This window comes from Pithys albifrons, chromosome 7, assembly GCF_047495875.1.
Source record: "Pithys albifrons albifrons isolate INPA30051 chromosome 7, PitAlb_v1, whole genome shotgun sequence".
Lineage (NCBI taxonomy): Eukaryota > Metazoa > Chordata > Aves > Passeriformes > Thamnophilidae > Pithys > Pithys albifrons.
The window spans coordinates 52,587,083-52,608,390 of record NC_092464.1 but is presented as its reverse complement, the minus strand read 5'-3'; the positions used below and the strand labels follow the sequence as shown (position 1 = coordinate 52,608,390).

The window sequence follows — 21,308 nt, the reverse complement described above, 5'->3', positions numbered from 1 at the left end:
GTCTCACTTCAGGGCAGCAGCAGTGGGGGTTATTGTGGCCCCTTTGCCCTTTCCCTGGCTCGCAGGCAGTGGGTCAGCTCCTACTGCCTTGGTGGGTCACCATCCCATGTGCTGCTGCTCAGTGATCTCAGGCCATGGTTCAGGAAATCAGATGAGGCCAGCTGGGAGCAAGGCTGTGTGCTGCCTGTTCCTGCTCCTGCTCCTGTCTGGGCTGCAGGAACAGTCATTCCCCTGGAATTAGCCTAAAGGAGCTGGCACGCTCTGGAAATCCATTTGGTTGAAGATGGTGTATCTTTGGATTCAAACAGTGCATGGTGGTGGCTAAAAGAGAATGCTGAGCCTGTGGAAATGCCCCCAGAGTGCTGCTGCCAACTCATACTCACATATGTCAGAGACAACAGGCCTTTCCTGTCTGAAGCTCTGCTCTGAAGCCTCGTGTCTGGCCAGTGTGGTGTCTTACAGCCCCAAGCAGGAGCACTGCAGCTTCCACACCATGATGGGTATGAGAGCCACTAAACACCGTGGATTCTCTCAGTGCATCATTGGCAAACCACCTGTGCTGACCAACTTTTTACTATCAAACTATGGAGGCTGTTGGAGTTACTATTTTTTTAGATAGTTAGCTTTAGTGTTTGCTTTTTTGCTTCAAAGAGAAAAAAAAGTAGAGAAATACTTGATTCCAGGCTTTACTTTGTATGCTTTTCACGAGGCATGTTTCTCTCCTGGCTCTGCAAAACATTCCAGTGTATCTGTGCTGCTGCTTTCTTTTGAAATTCTCACAAATGCAAACCCTCCTGACTCATAATTTGTCAGCGTGTGCATGTTTGTGTACATAGGGATAACTAATATTTTGATCTGTAAATGTGTGTGGCTTCACAGTGTTCAGCAAGTTATTCCTGAAGGATATTCAAAGTGCCTGAACCACCATGATACAAAACTTCCCAGTAGGTTCAGAGGTTTCTGGTTACCTTGGTAAAGGAGTTCTTGCCACTTCCAGGGCGATCAGTGCTGTGCTCAAAACCTCTCCAAAACTGCCCTGAATTCATAACAGTCTAAGCCAAACTTTCTGAAGCTGCTCTATGTCATGAGAATTAATAGGGACTTCAAAAAATAATAATCAAACTGGCTTTCTTTTATCCTGCTCTTTCCTCATCTTCCTTAAAGAAAATGAATTTACTTTGTTGTTTGGTTGGTTTTTTAAAATTTTTGGTGTCAACTACAAGCTCAATTTTTTTTTCTCTTTGCACAATTAAACAAATGGAGGAAAAAATTACTCTCTTTTTAGTTTGATGAGGAATAGATCAGCTGTGAAAATTCAAGACAATTAAATGCATATTTCTTGAATTTCAGATCCTAGTAATATCTTCTTTCTATTGCAGATTTTCTGATTTTACTCTTTTTACTCCTTCTGCCATCAGAAATATTTTCTCCTTTTATATTACTTATTTTTTCCTTGTTTCATGGACCAATAGCAATCACATTTAGGCCACAAAATAATTTTAAATTCCCACCTCTTCCAAAATGACATGACTTTTCTTCGACATTCACACATGGAAACCAGCAGGCAAACAATGTAAGAGAAAATAAATGAAAAAACCATTCAGACTATAAGCTAATTTTTGCATTGTTGCACACATAAACTCACAGATGATTGTGGAAGTTTTTAAAAGCTTGAAGAGTCCGTGGACTGCTTTAAAAAGCTTAAAAGCTTTTTTATATTAAAAACAATCAAGAAACACTTCCCTATGTGATGGTTTAATAAAAAAAAAAGCAAAGTCACGTACTCATGGTTCACTGTTTGAATGTTCTTTGGAGGTGTCCCAGGGGTGGCTCCTTTTTCATTCTTGTCTGTTGTGCAGCTCTGAGTCAGGATGCTTGTGCTTCAAAAGTTTTATAACATGATATTTAACACAGAAGTTTAAAGGGGATGTATTTTCACTTGTAAGTCCATGGTATTGGGTGTTTGGAAGACTCTTCAAGCAGAGATTGGATTTGGCTCCAGTCAGGGAATATCCATGAGGGATGGAGGAGTAAATCAACTGCTCTTGAAATATGTACCAGCCACTGTGGGTGGGTTGGAAATACTGTTCTTATCCTCTGAAAATGTTTGAGATTTTGTAAAGGTCTCAAATTTAACGGAGATGAAAAATGTCAAATCCCATATTTGGTCACTGAAAATGTTCAAACCAGCAACATTTTACACTGAAAAGAGCATTTTTCTCTAATGTTGTCAAAACACACTATTTTGATATCATCAAAATATCTTTCCAAATTTTGTCAAAATGAGAAACGTTCAGAACTGATCTTTTTACATAGAACATTGATTTTTGGTTAATGAACATGCATTTTTCAAAAAAAGAGGCTTCCTAAATTCCTTCTAGCCAGTAGGAATGCTCAGGATACTGATATAAAGAGTTGGCTCATCCAGATTTAAATTTTCCTCCTTGGCACTGTCATAGGCCTTCTCAGTAAAGCAAAGGTTAGTAAATGCTATAGCTTTGTCCTGAATGTTATGTGTACCTACAGTTCTTTTCCCATTTCCAAACAGAACTCCAAGCTTTTCCTGTTTTGTAAGGCAGCAATCATTGTACAGATACACAACTTTAACTCTGCTAACCCCTACATTTCAAGACACAGAGAACCTGTAACTCCCAGAAGCTGAATCAGGACATGCCACAGCTCACACTGGTGCACTTTTCACTGTCTCCAATCTTTCCTCGCTTCTCTTTGTCATCCTTTTTCAGTTCAGTCAGGTTGTGTGTTGGATCTCCTGGGTTCCCAGGCTTTGACGCCCTACTGTCCTCCAGTTCTTGGTTCTGTAGGACTCATCCTCAAACCTTTGCTGGTCATACTCACTCTATGATACTTCCCTGGGGCTTCAGGCTGTCTATTGATATTTTCTCCTTCAGATCCTCTTCTCAGCTTCTGCTGTATTTCTCTCAAGCTTGAATTCATTCATGTCCAATTCAAAGATTTTAGAGATGTAAGGAACTAGAGCATAATCTTCTTAGACTAGACTAGTCATGTAAAACATAATTCTCAAAGCATAAGGTAAGTAAATCATGGCCAGAATTACATCTCTCTTCCAACAAAGCATTATAGCTTTGCAGCATTGTCTACCTTAGGAGCATATATGAGAACTAGGCTTACAAATAATACTAAGACTAAGACCAGCAAATGAAATTGTACAAGGGAAATAATGGGGAGAATGAAGCAAACACTTGTAAAGTGTAGCAGTGCAAACACTTTCATGGCGATGCCAACAGGCAAATAACCCTGCAGAGAGTGTTCTGGAAGAGCAATGCAAAGGACTAATGCCCTGAAATATTTGCTGCCCCAGAAGTGCACAAGGCAGGCACTGTGTTTATTGCCTCTGTAACTCAGAGCAGTGTGTGAGGCTGCCAGCACAAACAGCAGCACAGGAACAGCTAGGTGTGCACAAGGAACTCTTGGTGTGCATCCAAACAAAAGAAGGAATCCAGGACGAAGAAGCATGAATGTTAATAATCTTGCCAGAGATCCTTTCTTCAAGGCTAATAGTTCAGTAACCTCCTTTGATGTATGACTTGAATATATCACAGCATCTGTGTGCCTCCAGCACCTCCCCTAATGCATGACTACAGCCAGAATTAATTAGTGCGCAGGAGTGGGAAGGAGCAAATGACCCTGTATGATGCAGATCAGTTTGTTCTTCCTGGTAATGCAGCACTACCAATAATTTAAGCAGAATTTTAATAAAGCACACACAGTGGCTGGTTCCCAGTAGCCAAGAGTCTCTGGTAGACTTCATGCCCTATAGCCTTTAATTACTGATTCAACAAAAACCAGAGATGCCTAAGGTAATGGACAATCCCTTGACCTGCTCAGATAAGAGAAGAGTGTCCATTGGATTAATTCTTCTATTTACCACTCAGTTTAATTAGACCAAATCTAGTTAATTTTTTTTGCACTGAAGGATAACACTGTCCTGTGAGTGGTCGCATCAGCAATACAGAGAATTCAGCTGGGCTTACTCTGAAAGGTTTCAAGGGAGAAGTTTGGTTCCTCTTGCACTGCTAGAATTAGTGAAAGCCAAAGTGTGACAACCTTTGCCCACACTCAGCTGCAAGCTCTGTAACCATGAACTGTGGTCTGAATCAGCCCAGGTTCTTAGTGCCTGTTGTGTTTTCTGCCTGTGCATGGGACATAACAGGTGGTTTGGTTGACTATCTGTGAGACAACAGAAAGTCCTCTTCACTGTTCTGTGCTTTTCCTGCTCTGGGGATCACAGGAGTCCCACCAAGATGGCTAGAAGGGAAAGACAACCTTTCTGTATGCACAGTCTTGCCATGAAGATCCTTTGCAACAGCCTCCGAGGTCTTTTATGGGGACATCAAGTATCCCCTTCAACATACTTCCCTTTCCATTAAAAAATTGTGTTCATTTCTCCATGCTACCCCATTCCCCTATTAAGAAAAAGCATGAAATTTCTCTTTCTTCACTTCCTCTCTTAAGGCTTAGGCTTGTGCTGATCTTGGTCAAACACAGCCTGCTGGCCATAGAAAGACCAGTGGTGGCTCCTCCCTTTTTTCTTGTTTTCTGCACGTGTTCCCCTTGATGATAACCTTAATTAAAACCAAAGGATGTTTGAACTCTATGAAGCATGTAGCTGGAGTGACCCATACCTATTTGTCACAGTATATTGCTATCTGCTGTTCCCTGTATTTGTCTGAAGAGAAGGATTCTCCACTCTGGCATTATAAGAAGCCTCAGTCCAACTGCAGCCTTTGAACAGTATTACAAATAACAACAATTATTCCTAGCAGTTATATGAAGTATCACTTTCTTGCCTAAGAAAAAATCCCAAACCTTCTATTCTGCCTTATGTGATCAGCAAGATTGCCGTGCACCACATTTATATTTCTAGAAGAGGAGTCACCACCATGTAAAGATGAGAGAGAACAATTAGATACTCTTAAATTTAGTTTTCCCAGTCTAAAGTAGGCTAAGGAAAAACCATTTGAGGTCAAAACTATCACTGAAGCAATAAAACTAATTCCCCAGGCTAAGCTCAGTGACTTATTTCAGTGGGGTTATACTGGGGTGAGTTTGGCCCATTATTTTTTAATTGCTTCCAAATGTGTCTCTGCCTAGTGAACTATCCTGATAAAAATAAAGGACTCTCACAAACTCCTCATCCAAAGTACTGCTAAGAAGTGTCTAGTGGTGGAAGTGGAGTTATACACCAGTGTTTTCTAGGACTGCAGGTTTAAAAGGCATTCTCACCTCTGCTGTCTCTGGAGCTCAAATCACAGTGATCAGTCCCCATATTGTGACTGCCCCTTGCTACCTACTGGGTGCCAAGTGGAAGAAGCACCTCCAATTGAAAGCCCCACATGGATTAATTCTCTCCAAATGAGTTTGTGGGAAAAGGTGAAAGAGGCTTGGAGCTGTAAGCAGCAAGGCTTAGGAAAGCAGCAGCCCCAGGCAGAACCTGCACACAACCCATGCCTGAGATGTCTGGGTTGTGATTTGGCTTCTCTTATGCTGGATCTCTTGACCATGCCTGAGCCAACTTTAAACTTGGTAATTTGCTGTATTTTGCAGCGGAATCCTTTCTGGACCTGTCTGAACAGGGTCCCTTCTTTGGTTCCTATAAATCATAGGAGAAAAATCAAGCTGGTGTTTTCATTTGGGATTACACCAAAAGGATGCAGAAGAGTCCCACTGTCCTGATGGCCCTTCTTGGAATATCTGCTGGGCAAAATAAGAGAAAATGTCTTGCTGCATGCATGTCATACATGTTAGACATGAACTAGGAACAGAAATGGTTGTTTTGTTCCAATCATACAGAATTCCTGGTCCCACAGGTCTCTGGAATGCTCTTATTTGAAATCCTGTTGGCCCAAGCAAGGATGGATGTTTTTCTCCCAGTACAACAAGTTTAACAAGAATAAAGCGTTTTAAAGTGTGGGACTTGTTAAATGACATTCTTTACAATATTTTATAAGAGAACAATGTGTTTCTAAAGCAAACACTCCAAAAAGCCTGTCTATTGCCTCAAACTCTTAACGACATAGAAACACTCCTTTGATGTCAGTTTTGCTCCCTGAATGCTTGACAGTGTCTGCAACCCAAAGGTGGCTGAATCTCAGCTCAGAGAAAAATGGGAGTGTCTATGGGTCTCAGGAAGATGCACTGAATCTCAGTGAGCGGATTTCAGAGGCAGGTCAGTAATAATCCATGTTACTGTTGCCATTGCCCTGACAATGCCAGCTGTCTCTCCAATAACCATGACAAGAGATATTCACACCTTCAAGGCAGGGTGCTATTGCAGTGGGAAACATGGATGGACATTTCTCTTTGGAAACAGAGCAGTGGATTCCACCATTTCTTTGGAGTGCTTTTTGGAGGACCCATTGCTCAAATTCACACTTACAATTTCTTCTTCTCACATGCTCTTCCACTTTTATTCTCTGTTTGAATTGCTAATGGGAGGGCTGAGTCTCTTCATGTTGGCCATTTCGGGCCCCTTCAAGTTCATGAGGTTTGTAATTATGTTGTGGTTAGAGCTACAGGAGCCAGTGAAAGCCACTACATGATAATAATACACAGAGTTACCAGTGTCTGACTGAATGCTTTTAAAGTATTGGGATAAAATTTGGGAGCCCAGAAGAGATATATTTACTATCAGCCTCTCTTCCTTTTGTCAGTGGTAAGGAATGAATGTAAAGACTGAACAGGGGAAAGTGTAGTAGCTGATACCAATTCCAGATGTTTTGCTAAAAGGTGCTATTTATGAGAGGATATTATTGGGAACAGTCCTGACCTAATACCTAAAGGATTACACTAACCATACATTACACACACACACACACACTCACATATATGCATACATAGTCCCACCAGCAACGTGAGAATTCTACAAGTCTGGAGGGGGAAAAGTGAAAAACACTAGACCAGTGAAAATGGAATAGTAAAAATCTCTCTCCTCAGGTTGAAAGCAGAAATTTAAAGTCTTGGGTTCTCTAGCTAAGTTCTCTAGCTCAAATTACCAAAAGAACACTTGGCATTCTAGTCTATGATTTTTAGTTCTTACCAAAATTCATGGAGAGAAGGTCTGAACCTCAACTGTTCAGTCTAAAGATGAGAAAAAAATTAGGATTTACCTAAAAGTTTCTACCCAATGTGCAGTACTTCATTGGATATTGCAAAGTTTCTGAGCTAGATTTTCTTTGGTGGTGATTGGAAACCCTCAATTCTAATCTCGACTGAAACAAAACAAAAATCTGAGAGAAAAATTGGAAGTGAAGATAAACATTTTCAATCCCTGAGTGATATTTGCTCAACTTCTAGATGAGTTTGGGACTGAGTGGAAGCTGAAAAATTCAAACACAGTTAAAACTGCATCCTCCATTTTAACAGATAAAGAGCAAATGAAATTGTATAAAGGTCATAGGTGAGAAAGTTAAAGAAAATCCTGACAAAAGAGTCAGGGGCAGGTGGCCTCTTCACTTTCATTTACCACACTTCCATCCCCTTATTAGATATATGAGAACAGAAGTGTGCCTGATGCTTTACAGCCACGTAGGAAGATGCTGTCGCCAACTGGAATTTCTCTTGGAGTCCTGAGGGCAATGGGACTCCCTGTGTGTCTGGGCTGCCTGCACAGCTCTCATTAAAGGCTGCAGCTTTTCTTCCACAGCTTGTACCTATTCACATGGCACAGGATAATCCTCCAATTACCCTGGAATGAAGGAGTGAAACAATGTTGGGAGATGCGCAGTTTCAGACTGAGGATTTGGAGATTAGATAGAGAGATGTGTTTCAGATAAATCCTCAAGTATTAAAGAGTGTGTTTGTTTTAATGACAACTTGAATGCTGCCTCACCTTTCCTAATAGGGAAGTAATTAAACCCTCAGATGTGTCAATTAGCTACTGATGGGCTGATTTCCTGTTTGTTAGTGTACCAGTAGAGACTCATATGGCTCTGGAAAGTTTCAAGACTGGTGTCTGGGGCTTTTTGCACTTCAGGGACATTTCTTGCAGACATTAAAACCCTGCTTGATTCCTCATCATTAAATATGGGCTGAAGTCCGGGAGCAAAGGAGAACTTGAGGCTCGAAACCAGCAAAACTGCAGAAAGGGAGCTGCTCCCTCATTATGATCATAGAGTCAATAAAGTCACCTGATGGCAGATTTAGAGGAACTCATTAGGAGATGGAATTTGGTTGTGCAGACAAGCTGCTGTGATTCTGGAACCAGGCCCTTTCATTAAGGTCTTCAAATAGGATACAACGCAGAGGGAGGGGGAGCCTGCAGGGCATTGCAGCTTAAAAGCACGGCAATAAGGATTCTATATGCATACAGCACTCCATGTTGCACAGCAGAGGAGGTAAGCTCTTAGGTGAAATTTAAAAGAAAATAAATGAGAAAGGAATTTAACTCACCTATATCCCCTTAAAAGTGATATTTTGTAATTCTGACTTAGAGTGAAAGCTGTGACATCCAATGAGAATACAGTGCAACAGACCTTTTATTACCTAATCTCTATGTTAATGTACTGATTTCTTATTCTTGGAACTTAACTTTTTTAAGCATAATTGAATTCATCTAAGTCAAAACAAACCCAAAGCTTTTCATGTGGCCAATCCACTTTTCCTTTGTTTCTCCAGTCTCATTGCTGCTAAAGGCAAACACTGAGCTTCTAGTCCTGCAGCTGTACTTCAGAAAAGTGGAAAGATGAAGCTCCTAAAAAGCAGAGGACTAAGATACATGAGTAAAGCCAGCCCAGAGCAGGAGAAACACTACCTTGCAAGCAGTGCATAAAGAAGTAGAAATAGGTGCTACAATTTTGAGCCAGAGAGAAAACCACCACTACCAATTTCCCTTTTGAGAGTCAGCGACGTAGCAAAAGTCCAGCTGTAATGAAAGAGAATAAAGCTCCTGGATCCTTTCACTGCAGACACTGCAATTTTGGTTACGGTGAACTTAGAAAGAAAGTGAATGGAGTGGAGTGGCCTAATTATAAGAGGGCTCTCTGTGGTAACTTTAAAACCTTGGATATGGTGTAGGGTGCTTTTCTTCCCAGCCATCTCTTTAAGGAAGATCAGAAGTGTTCTGGACACCCCCTTGGAAAGCACACAGTTGGTGCAGTGTGTACTTGAGCTGCTAATTTTTTCACCATTTTACACCTACCTTCAAAAAATTAAGCACAAAACTTTGTTGAATGGCACTGCAATGGAAGGACACACTGAAAAATTTAGCTCTGCTAGTGAGATGGATGAGTGAAAGCAGCAGGCACATAACAGATTATTATTGTACTACTGACTAGCTTGAAAAAAAAATTAGAAACCTGGAGAAAGAATGTATGCATCTCTTTATGTGCTGGAAGCGCAAACCAACTGAAACTGTCTGATACTCAGTTTGTTGTAACTGCCCTGGCTCTGTGAGCAGTTCCAAAGCCACGTTTCCAGAAAATACAGCCTGTGTTTAACTTATAGCCATGAATATGTAAAGGTTTTTCTCCGTGTGTTATTTGCCTGCCGTGCTCCTGTTCCTGTGCCTGGCTGTCCAAACCTGAACAGGCTGTCTAGTCTTCCTTTCTGCCCTGACTGAAACCAGCAGGGAGGTTCTTGCAAATATTCATACAAAATGTTAAAAGCAATCTCTCTGTGCTGCTTGCCCCTTTGCTTCTCAGAGCTGCCTTGTGATGAGTCTGCTGCTTTTCTTTGTACTGCCTTTTTTCCCCTCATTTATGTTCCCACAGCACCTTGCAGGCCAAGCTGTGGTCTAGAACCACTTTGTACCAAGTGCTGCAGAAACATGACACAGCCAGGCTCTGTCCCAAAGGGCTTGGAATAATAGAATGGCCATGTAAGACCAGTGACCACAGATGGGTAAGAATAAGGGACTAACAAGATCATACTGGGGGGTGCTTTCCATGAGCCTCTGAGCCAACCATGCTCAAGTTTTTGGCAAAGGAGAATTTTAATAAGGGATTCAAAGGAGGATAACAGTTGGTTTTTTATGAATGCACATGCAGGCTCTTCTCAAGCCTGAGGGGCAGCAAGGGAGAAAGCACAAAAGATGCTTGTTGGAAAATCTAACAAATTGATCAATTGGAGCTGGCATCTGGGGCCGACTGATGCTGGGCATTTGTATTTTGATAGTGAATAAAAAGTGACAAGTTGGGAGTAAGCCATGAAGGGCTTTGAAAGTTAAGAGAGTCACAATAAGCTTGATGTCCCAGAGGAAAAAAGAATCATTGAAATGGTGCAAAGATAATGGGTATAGTCAGAACAACAGGCCAGGAAAATGATTTATATAGCTGAGGCCTGAAATGAGCAGGGCAAAGAGTGCTATTGTGAGGGCCAGAGGAAAGGGCACTGCACTGAGCGAGATGAGAGGCAGGACAAGAACTTCAGTAAGGAGAGACAATAAAGACCATTGTTCAGAGATGGCATGTGGAGACACGATGTGGACTGAGCTGGGGACACAGATGGGACACTCAGCAAGAGGATGGGATCTCGTGCTCCTGCATGTGGACATCCAAGGCTGAAAGCAGTGCTGCTCAGCACAGCCAGGGATGAAGATAAGGGAAAGGACTTAGGGAACATTCAGGGCTTTAAGCCTCCCCAAGTGTGATATCCAGAGACTTACCAAAACTCTCATTTGCATAGAAAGACACACGTCTGAAATAAATAGTTATAGAGCTCTGATTCTGTGTTGTGGAAACTGTGACTTGTTTGCCTGAGTGTATGAAATTATCCACAAGGGATAGAAGAGGAGGAGAAGGGAATCTTGTGGAATGCTTACAGAAAGCAGGAGAAGAGGAGATACTTTGAGGAAAAGAGGAGGGGAAATACTTGGAATGAAGAAAGGAGAGGTGGTCACAAGCAGTCTGTTTGATAGTGGTAGTGATACCCACAGGTCCAGGAAGGTGAAGATGGAGTAGGAATGTTGAGATTTAGCTGAGGAACTGCCATTATGGTTTGAGCAAGGTAAAGGGGGAAGAGAACATGAAAGGACTGTAAGGTGGCAACAGAAGGGAGGAATTCAGGGAGTTATTGTACAGAGAGTCTTCTCTGCTTCCAGGGAAAAGAGATAGGTGGAAGTTATAGATGTAAGTGGGGTGAAAGGCAGGAGAGTTTAGACACGAGAAGAAACAAGGCATTTTTGTAGTGTGAGGAGAGAAAAGAGTCAAATGAGAATGAGAGGTGAAGAAAAGAGGAAGGGAGCAGATAAGAGCAAACACTGAGACTGGAAGAAAGACCAGGATAAGGTCACTGTGACAAGTGAAAGGTCATCTAGAAAGAATGTTAAACAAAATATCTGATTTTAAAATATATCTTAGAGGCTATTTGTGGCAAATACATTTGGGAATAAATATCCACAAGAATTTGCCCTGAAGATCTGCTTTGAAGACCTAAGCACATGCAGTCAAGAAAGAGAAACATAGACAAATATGACAAGCTAATTGAAGCAGCTCAGTTTTCAGTTCAGATTTTCTAAGCAGGGCTTTCGTAAAGAAGGCAACAACATCTTTTGATAGTGGAAGACTACAGAAAAATAAAAAAGAAGTTCTGAAGGCATATGAGTTTTTGGATTGGCATTGACCTGTTTCAAAGGTAGAAGAACATTGAGGAGTTCAGAATTCGAAATAAGGGGGTTCATTTTTCCATCGGGAGAGTACTGAAGCCTACACTGTGTTCACAGAAATGTTCTGTACTTACACATGTCTTCGTGGTTTGGATTTCACATCATGGTCTCGTCCTTGCTTAAAGTAACACCCCATTGAATTGCTTCTAAAACTTAATTCAGGAGAAAATTCCTCAAAAAGCCAATGTTATAAAAATAGAGAATTTTCCAGACTCTTACCCATTTGAAAGCCCTTCTGACAAAGCCCTAATGACACCCTCCTGAAAAGCCTGTTTTCCAAGCATCCTGCCTGAGTGCCTGCCCTGGGAGCCAGGTCTGCAGGACTCTTGGAGTTTAACCTCCCAGGTTTCACCTAGGTTTGAAAGCAGTGAATTAAAATACCTTCAAATAGTTTGCTTTTCCTTCTTTATGAGACTTCTGATGTTCATTCAGAAGAGAAATTAATTATTTTTTCTTGGCACTTCTGAACATGCTACAGAACACAAATACCAGCCTTTGAACACCATAAATGCTAAACACCAAAGTGAAAAATCAACACATGCCTCTCAGCCATTAAGAAACAGTATGAAATGAAACAAGTGTTGCTTGCACATTGTCAAATGTGTGCATTTTGGGGGGAAATTCCAGTAAATTAATGAATGTGTTGAATTCACATTAAAACTTCCATTGAATAGTGCCTGGATTGCAATACTGAACAAATGTTGCTTGTGTTATATGGAGCAGAAGAAAATTAGCTGCAGTTTGGGGTGAGGGGAATGTATAATTGGGTATTGGTAGTGCTTTTCAGGAAATGGCACAGACATCTGACTTCTTGATTTTATAGCTGAATTTGTGGATGAAGCAACTGATCAGGACAAGTAGCCCTGTTAAAATAGCAACTTCATATTTTGTCTTTGCACGTCATGTTTTGTACATAGGCTTTCAAAGCATGATATTTTAAAGGGAATTCTGCCTAAACTGTGTGAGTTAGGGCAAAGAAAGGTGTGGGGAGAAGACTTAGGAACAACAATGTAAACTACAGTGAAATAGGTGAATTTTAAAAACAGAGGTTGAAATGGATCCTGTAAACACAGGGAGGTCAGACAGCTCTGTTGGGCAGTCACAGTTTCATGTGGCACTCACTGTTAGGAAGTTGATCTGTATTTTAAGGGACAAAAGCACTGTAAGAATAAGCTACTGGAACAACACCTTACTGTTACTATAGTAAATGTATCCTACAATATACAGGATTGTAATATGGTGTGGCTACTTATGAGTTGAGTGCATGCAGGCTAAAAAGGCTGAGTGATCACAGTAACTTCTAGTTTAGAAACTTGAGAGGAACAAACAGGCAACTATCACTGTACAAATTTACATTAATGATTTTATTTTATTTTTATTTTATTATTTTATTTTATTATTTTATTTTATTTTATTTTATTTTATTTTATTTTATTTTATTTTATTTTATTTTATTTTATTTTATTTTATTTTTATTTTATTTTATTTTATTTTATTTTACGGTAAGCTGATCTTACAGTAAAGTAATTTCAAAGTAGCCTGGAAAGGCTATTTTACTTTCTAAAATAAATCCTAAAGAAAGAAGGTCACTGGAAGGGCAACATCAGGGAGGTGGAAACAGCTTGAGAACCACTGAGAGCACAGAGCATCTCCTCCCAACACCCATTTGCTGCATGGCAATCACAGTGTACTACCTATTATCCATCTGCAGCCAACTTGGAATGAGGCAGCACCTCACGTGGTAGGGCCTTGCCCCAGACACCCACTCCTGCTTCCTTCATGGCACTCTCTGCCGTGGCTGAACAGCTTTATTCAGCTGCCTCATAAAGTCAGAGTGTGTGTTTGTGAGGGGTTATATTCCTTAATGTCGAAACAAGTTGGAAAAGGAGTTAGGAAATGCTTCTGAGCTTTTGAATGATTAGAATACTGTGATGCTTAGCATTGCATGTGTGTATGACTGTGACAGTGCTCAGCTTTCATTACAGTGTGTGATAATTATTTTGTGTTTAAATCAAGTAGCAGAACTGCACAAACACAGTATTTACTGCAGGTTGACACCACCATGCAACAAACCTTTGGGTTTTTTCTTCCACAATGACAAAACTTTCAAAGTTGCAGCACAACAGTTTTCTTAATATAATTTGCTTCCTTTCAGAGAAATCACAGCATCTGATTCTTCAGGAAATGTAAAGATAGAGTGTTTTCCTCAGATTTACATACTGGGATAAGGTTTGGTTTTCGGTATATTTGACATAATTAAGTAACTTGTTTTATTTCTCTAAACAGGATTGCAGTTTGTAATGCATTCTGAAAAGAAGCCAAAAAATAAAAGGATGAGGAAATGAAGTGAGGGAAAAAAGCAAGATGGAAATACAAACATGGAGTGGAACAAAAAAAGAAGGATCCTTCTTCTAAAGTCAAAATCCCATCGCCTGATAAACTTTTCACAGGGAAAATGGTAGGAACAATATACCTAGATATAATGTTAGAAGAATGTAATCATGTATAAGTTAAAGGAAAATGAAATTTACTGGGCAAAATTTACTGCATTAGATTGTGTTGTCTAACTGTTCCCAGGGATCTCAAAGGAATCTCTTAAGAATGAGTTAAACTTATTTTTATTTCTAAGAAGTTGCTGCTAACCATGAAAACTGGTGGATGCTTCAAATGGTGTCTGGGCAGACACAGTGGCACCTCTGCATTGTGGAGTTGCTGCAAGCTGTAACCCATAGAAAAAGGGCAAGTTCCATTCTGTTGCAAAGTGATGCAGATTCTGCAGAGATCTTGGTGATGTTCCATGACCTCTACAATAACACCTCAATAGCATAGTCATAACTCTGTGTTACATTATATATGCACTTTTGGCTTTAGAGAAAAGCTTCCATAATGTCAACAGTGTTAAGCTGCTTTCTGAAGGAATAAAATGTGAACTATTTAGTATGGACAATTCTGACACTATGGGAAGATACCTTGGGTAAGAAAATATATCTGTCTTTCACAGACCTAAATATTCCTTGGGGACAGAAGGAAACCCAGAATTAAAAACTCCTTGGGCATCAATATAATAATCTCTTCTGTTTGTTAATCTTCACCTTTTACTACTGATTGTGACAAATAGTTCTCTCTTCAACAGAAATAACATTATACTATAATTATAGTATATATAACAATATTACTATAACTATACAAAAACTTTCAGTGCTTTCTAAGATGCATCTAGCAGAGTTCAGCAGCAGCCAGCGTGGCACCTTATTTAATAATTTTCTTAATGAATGCCACAATTAGATGTATATTAAAGTTTTCTAGACCTTGCAAGTTGGAAGGCATTGTTGATATTTGTGAGAATGAGAATACCCAACAGAAAGTATTACCTGAATACTTCTGAGAAGTGAGGTGGTAGTAATGCAATGATAGTTAAGAGTGGAAAGTGTTCATTTAGCATCTAATAACCAGCATTTCTGCCCTAGGCCAGGAGCTCTTGACTTGCCAACAGCTGTGGCAAAAGGCTGGTGGATACATGGCCACAGGCAGTAACACACCATCCCAACTGCCCTGGTGAGGCATTTCCAGCAGAGAGAGAGAAGTCAGAATAGTGTTGGTTAGGTATGAGTAAGAGCCAGGGAGAATCACTGTCTGTGTAGTTGTGTCCTGGCATATTAAGTGACTGGATCTAAAACAGACACAAAAAAGCACTGGTAGGATGATCCAGAAGCAGCAAGTCAATGGATGAGATGAAAGCAGGAAAGCAAAACAAAGTCTGGGGGAAGGATATCATTCTGCAGTGGTAGGAAGGACAAAGAGTGGGTAAGAAAAGCAGTATTTCAGCATTATTCAGGTCAATGTTGATACAAACACAAAGCAAAACCACTGCCACAGATATAAATATATTTAAAACTAGAAGCTTTTGAACCATCAGAGTGGTGAAGATCTAGAAAAACACTCCTGAAAGAGACCCTAGAAAGCAACACAACCAGTTTTACTGTAAGTTCAGGGCAAGTTCTGAAAATTCAAAAACAGGACCTGGGGAAATATTCCACTGGTTTTGGTTTGGCACTAATTAAAATGTTCATAACATATTGCAGGTGGGTTGAGACAGTAAGTGTTTCGACTTATGTCAGCACGAGATTTGTGTCATTTTGTGTTTCTGTATAAAATAATTATATAAGTTTTACATTTATGTAACTTGTCAACACAACAGTGAGGTACTCAATCTTCATTGTAAAAGAAACCTAGTCAGAGTAACAGAACACCACCAAGATGACACCATCACCACTGTGAGGAGTTACTATTATGTTGGTTTTAAGAATTAGCTCAGTTTCAGACAATTTGGTAGGATAAAATTTGGCCCTCCAAGCACACATATATAAATTATATATATATAATTATTATTAATATATATGATACCTATAATAATAATATATCTTATTGTTATATATATAGTATATATATTAATTTTTTTCCCCTTATATGTGTTCTTGCCTGGAAAAATCCCTGTCTCCCAAGGATTGCTACAGCAGAACACTAAATACTAAACTAAGGGGGTGGCACTTTTGTCCCTCTTTTTCCTACAGTACTGCTGGCAGGACAGATTATCTTAAAGAGCACAAGGATCCTTTCCAAGGGGCTTCCCCATGCAGTTCCCTGGTGCATCCATTCTGGACTCCCATAGGCCCTTCCAGTAGTATAACACCTTAAAAAAGACAATATAGTGGTGTCTGCAAATGGTAGTGTCTTGTGTGGGAATTGTCACAATGGGACAGAACTTCTTCATTCTCTCTATTTCTTCCCCCCTTAGTGGTCACTGAGATGTGCTTAAATTTTTAAAGCTGTTGCTGTTACGATAATATTTTATGAAACCTCCTTCCTTTTTCTTTTGTCTGAACCTAAATTTTGGGCCTGTTCTAAATGAACAGTGTCCCTTTGACATTCATGGGATTTATGGGCATGCATGGAGGGAAAATACATCCCTTTGCTGGATTTGAGTCAGGAGGATCCCTGAGGCATATACTGTACTTCTGAATTTCCTTCCGCTTTTCATGACTCTAATTCTTGTGTCCTCTTTTGCATACATAATTGATTAATCTGTATTTTTAAAGGTTTAATACGTTTCCTCTTTTTAATCTGGAGGCACATGATTTCATTTTCATTGTACTCCCAAGGTCTCTGACTTCTGTTTTCGATTTCCCTACCCTGCCATCTGTGGGAACAAATTAGAGAGAAAATAACACTTTTGGATTATTGGGATAAGGAGAGAACAATACAAGCAGCAAAGGAAAAAGGAGAATTAAATGAAAATGCAAAGATTCCCTGAAACAGGAGAAGGAAAATTAAAATCACCCTTTGTTGTGCCAGAGTCGGATAAGCTGTGAGGGAAGACAATCCACATTATCATCGATGCCCTTTTGTCATAGTTCCCACTGAGACAGCTGAGTCCAGGATCCCACAAAATTCCCACCGATTGAAGTCACTTCATCGACAAACTCCTTAGATTTGCCGGCCCTACCTCCCTACATTTTTAAGGCTTAAGAGAAGATGCACTGAGAGCCTTAGGGTTTTTCAGATGCCTGAGTGTTGCTGGGTCTGTGCCATCTGTGTAGGTGTTGTGGTGTCCCAGGCACTCTCCACTGTCACCCTTGGGATGGGTTTCCAGGAAAACATGACACCTTCTCCCTGGATCATGACCCAGGGAGCCTCTCTCAGCAGGTCTAAGTTGTTTATTGCATGGCTGAGCACCAAACCCAAAATCTCTTTATAGAATATGCCCTTGGCCACTCCTGGCACTCTCAGTGTGGAGAGAATCCTGTCTTTGTGCCTTGGGGAATTCTCAGCCCGTGGGTTTCTACGTTTGCAAGTTACCATGAACTCAGAGTGAGTCTGGCTTGTTCAACAGATCTGCCTTTGTATCCTTACAGGTTTCAGGCCCCACCTTTCAAAGGGAAATCAATGGAATGAAGTGTGAGGGAGCTGATGCTGGGGAGGTTTCATCTCCTCCCTGTGTGCATTTCCTGAGTCAGATTGCTAAGAACCACCTTAATCACTAGCCAAGCTGCATTTTTACTTACAACTGAAAAGTAAAAATTAAAGACGTAGCTTTACAGTAATGTAAAATTAAAAAAAAAAACTTATAAGAACGAAAAATGCATTTAGCAGGAACCTTAATAAACATCCAACAACAACATTTAGCCACCACAATGTTTCAGCTGACTTGTATGGCTGGCTGTATGGACTCCACAGCCTGTTCAAAGTCTGGGCTCCCTCAGACAATCCTTCAGCCTACATCTTTCCTCACCTCTTAAAGATAAATGCAGCAGCTGCTTCAAACAACTACCCCAAGAAGCTTCTCTAGCCAAAGGTGTAATGACCTCCTCCTTCCTCTCTTTTCCTGTTTACCTGCCCTTGGTCTCCATGACTGGGCACTGAGCATTTGGAAATTAGCTCATTTCCTTCCCCCACTGCTTAAGCTTGCTTGATTATTATTGCTATTGTGTTTGCACCTTTTTTCTACCTTCTGCAAACATGCTGGGATGGCTTTATGTGGGACGTCATGAGGAATATTGAAAACTAGATCTTCCTACCAGAACAGTAACTATCCTCATTCCATGAGGGTCGTACAAAAGCTCAGTGTGATACAGGAGTGGTGATGGTGGAACTGGGAGCCTCAAGCACCTGTTCCCAGAGGAAATTTAGGACAGCAGGTGGGAAGGAGGGTGACTGTGTACTTGCCTAATTTGTTAAGGTGCCGATGGAGTAAATATTTTTACAATACCAAGTTATAAACTGCTCTTATGGTTGATATCCTTGAGTTTGATTAGAAGTTTGCATGACTGAGATAGCAAAGGGGTTTGATGGAGTGGGTGGGCTTCCCTCAGCTCAGGAGGAGTGAATCCTGCTTCCTGCCCCAAGTATGAATTAAATGTTTTTCATTTGGAGCATAATAATATGTTTAGACAGGGCTGGGAGCAGGAAAAGTCCCCATTTTCGTGACTCAGGGAGGAAAACCTTTTGTTTTACTTTGTTCCTCTCCCTGTCCAACTCATATTCCTTCATGACCTTGGCCCAGTCTCACCAGGAAAAAAGAGTAATCCACCTTTCACTGTTCATACTTTGAGCAATATTACTGTTCATGAAGAATGGTCATCCTCCCCTCCTGTTCCCAATACCTTCAGCAAATGACTTCCAAACACAAAGGTATTGTCCTTGACAGATTAGGAGAGTAGGACATGGTATGGTCAGAGATACCAAGGTGTCACACCAATGTAAGCACCCTACTCTGTAGGACTTATCTCTTATCAAGGTGTGTGAAAGCAATTAGTCAGTAATTTGTGTTGCCAACGATGCTGTCTGCCCTGTCAGCCCAACTGCTGAGCTTTGTGCTGCCCATCCAGCTCAACTCATGAAGACATTTGTGTTTTGCTAAAATGGATTTGTTTTAACTGTTCGGCTGCAAGTACACATGGAGGCTCCAAGGCAGACCAAAATAATTCCAGAAACTTCTTCATCACATTTCTCAAGTAGATTATCAAGTTACAAATATTACATCAACACAAAGTCTCTTTGGCTGACCACCCCACAGATCCCAGTCCTTCAGGTTTCGCTCTGTGGGCATTTCTGTGTGTCTTGCACGCTCTGCTGGCTCATGTCCTCAGAGACTTTGGAATTCTCCATTGCACAACTCAGGGGAGAGTAGGGATGTGTGGATTCTGGAAAAGTTCCTTTCAGTTGTTTTCCTGTCTACCTCCTTTGCATCCTGGCATCTGTCGGACTTCTGTGGTCTGCTGGAGGATGGGTAGTGTCTTTTGCTGAATATGTTCCATTTTCCTTATCTAAATGTGAAAGAAATATGGCTCCTGTTTTATAAGAAAGACAAATGATTGCCTAGGAACTACAGAGGTGAAAGCAGGATGTCATTTCCCCATAATCTTACAGCTGACTTGAGCTATTCTCACCAAAAGCAGATGCCATTCCTGATGATTAACAAAACAATTTTTGAAGGAGTTTCTCTAACATCCATTCATGAGAACAGGCAACATACCCTGCATTTCCTACATGCCCCTGCTCAGTGGCATCAGTGGGAAGTTTGGGCATGAATCATGAGAAAGGCAGTGCCTGCATTTGAAGCCATTTCCACCTTGAGGTTGAAATAGGTCCACTGGAGAAATGCAGCACAGAAGAACCTACACACTGGTTTGTTCTGTGTGCCAGTCCCACAAGGCAGTACCAACAGGATGCCTTGCATGCAGATCAATGGTGTATGACCCAAAGCCTCAATGAGCAACAGATTTTCCTGGGTTTTGGGACTCCAGTACTTAAAGTCTGACTGGTTTTTAACATGGTATGTGAAATGTTTTTTGCTGGTTTCAGGGTAACATTATCTCACTCCTAGTGGTAAAAGAGAGGAGGATGATTTTTGGGTCTCATAAAACAGTGTTGCTGCTCTTGTGAAGTATTAAAGTGGGCAAGGGCTTTAAAGTTGGCAGTTGTTAATCAGGGGCTCTCTCAGACCTCAGGCTCCTCAGGCTGTGCTGCCTGACCTGGCTGTTCTCCTCATGCTTACCCTTGTGTGGAGTCACTGTCCATCCTCAGACTGAAGAAGGACTGTCCTTTTCCTGATGCAACAGCAGAGCCAGGGGGAGAAGTGGGATGTAAAAGAAGGGTCGGTTTGACTGCATAGTCTCTGGGCCAAGCAAGTCACCCTGCACAGTTGCCACCTCTCTCCAATGGTTACTCGAACATCATCAGGGTGTTTTTGTCCACCTACCACAAAGGAGGTGCTGAGGAACAAACCTCCCTAAGATGGTGGTGGAACATGATTTTCTCTTCAAGGCTTAATGCAGCCCTAAACATTTTATACTCCAGCCACATAAATTCTCTGTTGCAAGAGAATTCATCAGATGTTTTGGTTTTGGTTTTTTTGTTTTTTGTTTTTTTTTTTTTTTAAAGTGTTTTGTTTGCTGTTTTTGGTAGAATGAGTCAGGCTATTGGAGGGGTGGGGGAGGAAAAAATCAGCCTCATATTAAACCCCCCAGTTTTTTAACATTACTGTGGGAAATAAAATGTTTTGTGTAAGCAGCTGACCCCCAGAGTGATTCTACTAGGCCCCTTCTCCTTTTATTGATGAAACTCAGCTGATTTCAAGTTGGCTGCTTTCCTTTCACAGAGAAGTCACACAAGATCCTTCAACTAACTTTGAAAAATGCTTTCTTCTGCATCTCACTATTTCCATTGAAAAGTTATCCTAATTGAATCAGTTTACCTTTTGAAATATTAATTGAATTTAAAATATCTGGTGTTGCCAACAAAACAGGAAAATGTTTTTTTTTTAATGTACAGCGGAAATCAATTATCCAGTATCTGTGGATGTAACTGAAAGAATATTATTGTAGCTTCATTCTGTTTTCTTGGGGGGAAGAAAGTCTAATTGTTTCTTTAAATGAAATGTTAAGTAGCATAGTTTACCAAGAAGTATAACCACAGACTGGTTTGATGTGTGTTGCACAGCTGGAATTAGAAACACACACAAAGAGAAAGGAAAAAAATTAGAAACCACAGAGCTATTTAGCTGAGACAGTAAAGAAGCAATGAAATTGGCCTGGCTTTTATTTTTCCACTTAAAGATACTATTCGTTTGGATAAACAGTATAGTCTTTGAAAATAAATAAACTTACAT

At 40.6% G+C, this 21,308-nt stretch overlaps 1 protein-coding gene across 1 annotated transcript in view; it reads left to right on the top strand.

Annotated features, from left to right (window-relative positions):
• GLI3 (GLI family zinc finger 3) overlaps positions 1 to 21,308 on the top strand; it is a 291,398-nt gene that overhangs the window by 50,597 nt on the left and 219,493 nt on the right. The window contains exon 2 of the mRNA XM_071559578.1: positions 13,928 to 14,099. The gene's annotated coding sequence lies outside the window, so the exon portion shown is untranslated. The remainder of the gene's footprint in view (positions 1 to 13,927; positions 14,100 to 21,308) is intronic.